This window comes from Triticum dicoccoides, chromosome 6A (genome assembly GCF_002162155.2).
Source record: "Triticum dicoccoides isolate Atlit2015 ecotype Zavitan chromosome 6A, WEW_v2.0, whole genome shotgun sequence".
NCBI lineage: Eukaryota > Viridiplantae > Streptophyta > Magnoliopsida > Poales > Poaceae > Triticum > Triticum dicoccoides.
Window position 1 is genome coordinate 492826217 of NC_041390.1, and position 7352 is coordinate 492833568.

Below are 7352 nucleotides of genomic sequence, written 5' to 3' on the forward strand. Positions count from 1 at the left end.
AGAGGTTGTAGTCAACGGGTCTTGCCATATTCAGATCCCTATGTATTTTGCAAAACTTTATGTCATATCGTAGATGCTGCTACCACGTTCCACTTGGAGCTATTCCAAATTATTGCTCCATTAGACGTATCCGGTATCTCCACTCAGAGCTATCCGGATAGGTGTTAAGCTTGCATCGACGTAACTCTTTAAGTCGAACTCTTTATCACCTCCATAACCGAGAAACATTTCCTTATTCCTCTAAGGACAATTTTGACCGCTATTTGCAGATCCAGTCCTAGATCACCTTTGTACCCTCTTGCCAGACATGTGGCAAGGCACACATCAGGTGTGGTACTCAGCATGGCATACCGTATAGAGCCTATGACAAGAGCATAGGGGACGACCTTCGTCCTTCCTCTTTCTTCTGTCGTGGTCAAGCTTTGAGTCTTACTCAACTTCACACCTTACAACTCAGGTAAGAACCCCTTCCTTGACTGATCTATTTTGAATTACTTCAAAAACATGTCAAGGTGTGCGTTCTTTGAAAGTATCATCAGACGTCTTGATCTATCTCTATAGATCTTGATGCCCAGTATGTAAGCAACTTTATCCAGGTCTTCCTTTGAAAAACACCCTTCAAACAACTGTTTATGCTTTCCAGAAATTCTACATTATTTCGGATCAACAATATGTCATCCACATATACTTATCAGAAATGTTGTACTGCTCCCACTCACTTTCTTGTAAATACAAGTTTCTACCAAACATTGTATAAACCTAAAAGCTTTGATCACTCCATCAAAGCATATATTTCGACTCCGAGATGCTTGCTCTAGTCCATAGAAGGATTGTTGGAGCTAGCATACCTTTTAGCATCCTTAGGATTGTCAAAACCTTTTATTGTATCACATACAACTTTTCTTACGAAAACTGGTAAGAAAACTTGTTTTGACATCCATCTGTAAGATTTCATAATCGAAAAATACAGCTAATGCTAACATGATTCCGATGGACTTAAGCATCGCTACGGGTGAGAAATTCTCATCATAGTCAACTCCTTGAACTTGTGAAAAGACTCTTTCCCACAAGTCGAGCTTCATAGACGGTAACATTACCGCCCACGTCCGTCTTCTTCTTAAAGATCCATTTATCTCAATGGCTTGCCGATCATCGGGGAAGTCCACCAAAGTCCATACTTCATTCTGATATATGGATCCTATCTCGGATTTCATGGCTTCTAACCATTTGTCGGAATACGGGCCCACCATTGCTTCTCCATAGCTCGTAGGTTCATTGTTGTCTAACAACATGATATCTAAGACAGGATTACCGTACCACTTAGGAGTAGTACATATCCTTGTCGACCTACGAGGTTCGATAGCAACTTGATCCGAAGCTTCATGATCACTATCATTAACTTCCTATTCAACAGACGTAGGCGCCACAGAAAACATCTTTTTGTGTTGCATCACTCTCTGGTTGAAGTAAAGGTTCGACAACCTCATCAAGTTCTATCTTCCTCCCACTCAATTCTTTCAAGAGAAACTCCTTCTCGAGAAAGGACCCGTCCTTGCGACAAACAATTTGCCCTCGGATCTGAGATAGAAGGTATACCCAAATGTCACCCTTGGGTATCCTATGAAGATGTGTTTGTCCGCTTTGGGTTTGAGCTTCTCCGGCTGAAGCCCCAAGCATCGCATCCCCAAACGTTAAGAAACGACAACTTTGGTTTCTTGCCAAACCAATGTTCTTATGACGTCGTATCAACGGACTTAGATGGTGTCCTATCTAAAGTGAATGCAGATGTCTCTAACGCATAACCTCAAAATGAAAACGGTAGATTGGTAAGAGACATCATAGATCGCACCATATCTCATAAGGTTCGATTACGACGTCCGGACACACCATAATCCAGTGGTGTTCCAGGTGGCTTCAACTGTGAAACAATTCCACAATGTCTTAAGTGTTTGCCAAACTCATAACTCAGATATTCTCATTGATCAGATCGTAGGAATTTGATCTTCTTGTTATGATGATTCTTAACTTCACTCTGAAATTGCTTGAACTTTTCAAATGTTTCAGACTTGTGCATCATTAAATAGATATACCTATATCTACCCAAATCGTCAGTGAAGATGAGAAAATAGCGATATCCACCGCACGCTTTAATTCTCATTGGATCACACGCATCAACATGCATGATTTCCAACAAGTCACTTGCCCATTTCATTGTACCTGAAAACGGGGTCTTAGTCATCCTGCCCATGAGGCATGGCTCGCATGTGTCAAGTGATTCAAAATCAAGTGACTCCAAACATCCGTCGACATGGAGTTTCTTCATGCATCTTATGCCAATATGACCTAAGCGGCAGCGCCACGAGAAAGTGGTACTATCATTATTAACTCTACATCTTTTGGCGTGAACATGTGTATTACCACGACCGAGATTCAATGAACCATTCACATAGGGTGCATGACCATGAAAGGTATCATTCATGTAAACATAATAACCATTATTCTCTAATTTAAATGAATAACTGTATTGCAATGAACATGATCTAATCATATTCATGCTCAACGTAGACACCTGATAACATTTATCTAGGTTCAACACTAATCCCGAAGGCAGATGGAGCGTGCGATGGTGATCTCATCAACTTTGGAAACACTTCCAACACACATCGTCACCTCGCCCTTAGCCAGTCTCCGTTTAGTCTGTAGCTTTTGCTTCAAGTCACCAATAATAGCAACTGAACCGGTATCCAATATCCAGGTGCTACCAGGAGTACTAGTGAGGTACACATTAATAACACGTATATACTTTGTTGAAGTTGCCAGCCTTCTTATCTACCATGCATTTGGGGTAATTCCGCTACCAGTGACCGTTCCCCTTACAATAGAAGCACTCAGTCTCGGGTTTGGGTTCAACCTTGGGTTCCTTCACTGGAGCGGCAACTGGTTTGCCATCCATGAAGTTTCCCTTCTAGCCCTTGCCCTTCTTGAAACCAATGGTCTTGTTAAACCATCAACACTTGATGCTCCTTCTAGATTTCTACCTTTTGCGGTCTTAAGCACCGCGAACAGCTCTGGGATCAACTCCATCCCTTGCATGTCATAGTTCATCACGAAGATCTAGTAGCTTAGTGATAGTGGCTAGAGAACTCTATCAATCACTATCTTATCTGGAAGTTTAACTCCCACTTGATTTAAGTGATTGTAGCATCCAGACATTCTGAGCACATGCTCACTAGTTGAGCTATTCTCCTCCATCTCGTTGGCTAAAGAACTTGTCAGAGGTCTCACACCTCTCAACACGGGCATGAGCCTTGTAGGATCGAAAGTATGTCTAGAGGGGGGGGGGTGATTAGACTACTTGACCAAATAAAAACTTAACTTTTCCCAATTTTAGTTCTTGGCAGATTTTAGCTATTGTAGGACAAGTCAACCAATCATCACACAATTCAAGCAAGCATGCAAAGAGTATATTGGCAGCGGAATGTAAAGCATGCAACTTGCAAGAATGTAAGGGGAAGGGTTTGGAGAATTCAAACGCAATTGGAGACACGGATGTTTTTCCCGTGGTTCGGATAGGTGGTGCTATCCTACATCCACGTTGATGGAGACTTCAACCCACGAAGGGTAACGGTTGCGCGAGTCCACGGAGGGCTCCACCCACGAAGGGTAATGGTTGCGCGAGTCCACGGAGGGCTCCACCCACGAAGGGTCCACGAAGAAGCAACCACCCACGAAGGGTCCACGAAGAAGCAACCTTGTCTATCCCACCATGGCCATCGCCCACGAAGGACTTGCCTCACTAGCGGTAGATCTTCACGAAGTAGGCGATCTCCTTGCCCTTACAAACTCCTTAGTTCAACTCCACAATCTTGTCGGAGGCTCCCAAGTAACACCTAGCCAATCTAGGAGACACCACTCTCCAAGAAGTAACAAATGGTGTGTAGGTAATGAACTCCTTGCTCTTGTGCTTCAAATGATAGTCTCCCCAACACTCAACTCTCTCTCATAGGATTTGGATCTGGTGGAAAGAAGGTTTGAGTGGAAAGCAACTTGGGGAAGGCTAGAGATCAAGATTCATATGGTAGGAATGGAATATCTTGGTCTCAACACATGAGTAGGTGGTTCTCTCTCAGAACATATGAGTTGGAATTGTGTATGTGTTCTGATGGCTCTCTCTTCGAATGAAGAGGAGGTGGAGGGGTATATATAGCCTCCACACAAAATCCAACCGTTACACACAGTTTTCCAATCTCGGTGGGACCGAATCAACAAACTCGGTCGGACCGAAAAGGTAAACCTAGTGACCGTTAGAGATTTTCGGTGGGACTGACATGCAACTCGGTAGGACCGATATGGTTAGGGTTTGGGCATAACGTAATCTCGGTGAGACCGATTACACAAACTCGGTGAGACCGAGTTTGGTAATAAGCTAACCAGAGAGTTGGTCAGGTAAACTCGATGGGACCGATTTGCTCTTTCGGTGAGACCGAAAAGTTACAAAAAGGAAACAAAGAGTTTACACTGCAATCTCGGTGGGACCGATTCGCTCTTTCGATGAGACCGAAAAGTTACGAAAGGGAAACAGAGAGTTTGCAATCCCATCTCAGTGAGACCGAGATCCCTATCGGTAGAACCGAATTGCTAGGGTTTGGCAGTGGCTTATGATAAGTGAAACTCGGTGGCGCTAGATAGAAAGAATCGGTAGGACCGAGTTTGGCTTAGGGTTTAGGTCATATGTGGATATGGGAAAGTAGTTGAGGGTTTTGAACCATATCACTAAGCACATGAAGCAAGAGGCTCATTAAGCAACACCTCATCCCTCCTTGATAGTATTGTCTTTTCCTAAAGACTCAATGTGATCTTGGATCACTAAAATATAAAATGAAGAGTCTTGAGCTTTTGAGCTTGAGCCAATCCTTTGTCCTTAGCATTTTGAGGGTTCCACTTTCACATCCATGCCATGCCAATCATTGAGCTTTCCTGAAATAGTCATCTTGGAATAGCATTAGCTCAATGAGCTATATGTTGTTATGAATTACCAAAACCACCTAGGGATAGTTGCACTTTCAATCTCCCCGTTTTTGGTAATTGATGACAACATATAGATCAAAGCTTCGACAAATGATAATAAGCATGAAATATATCGTCGCTTTGAGAAGTATGTGATAAGTAAGATCTCCCCCTAAATTTGTGCATATTTAAAATTTGCTTTGGACTGCAAATGCACAAGGAGTTAGAGTCATGGGTTACTCTTCCATGTCACATACATCTTTGTGGAGCACTTAAAATGATAAGAATGAAATACATGCACTCATCACCAAGAATAGTGAATGATCACATAAGATAGATAAGATAATAGCATTCACCAAGCATTAAGTGTAGCTTATGATCAAACACATGATCATCAATGTCTCACGAGCAAAGACATAGTATCTCAAGCACTCAAAAGCAAACAAAGTTCGAAAAACCACCAAATAAAGCAAGAGAGAAAAAAGCAACACTCTCTCTCTCGAAGCCTATGATCTATACATTTTTCTCCCCCTTTTGGCAACAAGTTACCAAAAAGTTCCTAGAAAATGCATAGTGCTAAGTCGACACTCAGGCTTGATCTTCAGGTGGTGGTGGAGTCCGGAGCACTCCAAGGACGAAGCCTTCTGTAGACGTGGTCGGAGTCGAGGCTAAAGTGGACGCTGGAGCTGGTGGAATTGAGGCTGTAGCTGGTGCAGACGTGGTGGCTCTGGTGTCAGCAACTGGCACTGCAGACGACCTCGGACCTCGTGGCACTCTGGCAAAGGCATCAGTTGTAGTCTTGCCTCTCCTCTCCTGCATGTCATCCTGGAGCTGCTCCACTGCAGTCTGAATCTCTGTCACTTTGACATCCAAGTCATAGAACTTTTGTTCCATGATCCTCTCTAAGCTTGCCTGGTTCTGAGTTAGGGTGGCTAGTCCTTGCTCAATCCGCAGGGTGGATGCAATCAAGTAACTAAGCTGCTCTTGTTTGGTTTTCAGGAAATATTCAGATGCCTCCTCTTGAGTAGGCATCTTGGCAGCTTTCTCCTTCCTTGCCTTCTCCTTCTTGGCTTGTGCTTGTGCAGATGATGGTTCATTCTCAGTCATGACAACTTGATTATCTTCAAAATCTGGACGGATGGGCAGGTGTTCCTTGTCCAATAAGTATATGCCTGTGCCCATCTTGGAGTTGATTAACTCCTGAATTTGTGGGGCATATCCACAGCTCCTCTTCTGATCAGCTGCTGTCCTCTTAATGGTCTCTACCATGAGGCTCATCACTTTGAACTTCTGTGGCACATCAAATATATGAAGCAAGTTGATCGCGTGGCCTCTGATCATCTTGTGATCACCTGACTTGGGCAACAAGGTGTGCCTAAGGATCCAGTTGATAGTTGGCAGCCCTGACAGAAGATAATGCACTGAGCCAAACTTGAAAGTATCAAGTGCTTCATTTGGAATTTCCTTGTACATGTTGGACATAGAGTTGTGGTCCATCTTCTTCTTGGCATATACATCCAAGTCATCTTCCTGCTCTTCTGGGGCATTGATCAGCTGAGCCCATTCAGCAACTGTAGATTGGTACCTCGTACCTTCAGACATCCAAGTTATCCTACCATCTGGATAGAAGTGTGTCGTGGAGTAGAATTGCATAATAAGTTCCTCGTTCCACTTTGTGAGCTTCTGCCCAACAAAGTCTGCTACTCCACAAGCATTGAAGCTGTCTTGCACTCCAGGATAGTGCTCTTCATTGTCCTTGATGTACTCCCAATCAACCCATCTCATGTCACAAACTATGGGCTTCTTGTCCAACAAAACTGTCTCATAGAAGTCTTGTTGTTCCTTAGTGTGAAACCTGTAATCAACAACAGTTCTTCTCCTTGAAGCATACGGATCTGCTTCTCTCCACTTCCTCAGCCCTGAGTCTCTTCTGAGCTTCATGTCCTCAGCCACAGGATGAGCATCATTGTGGTCTGGGATCTTGGGCTTGAGCTTTCTCAGAACATTCTCTTCTTCTTCTTCTGTAGCTTCAGGCACTGGGGCCTTATTCTTCTCAGCAGCTGGGATGCTTCTTGTATTCCTCTTTGGCTTTGGCTTTGGAGCTGGCTTGGCCTTAGAAGCAGTTGACCCTGATCTTATGGCATCACCCATCAGCTTGGGTGCCTTAGGTGCTGGTGCAGCAACCTCTTCTTCTTCATCCTCATCTTCCATGATGGAAGCCTTTCCAAGCACTTTGGCTACGGTCTTCTTGACCCTTTCCTTCCTCTTCTTTCCCTTAGCAGCAGCTGGCTCTATGGGAGTGGGTTTCTCAGTTGAAGCTCTGGCCTTTGACATAGGCTGCCTGC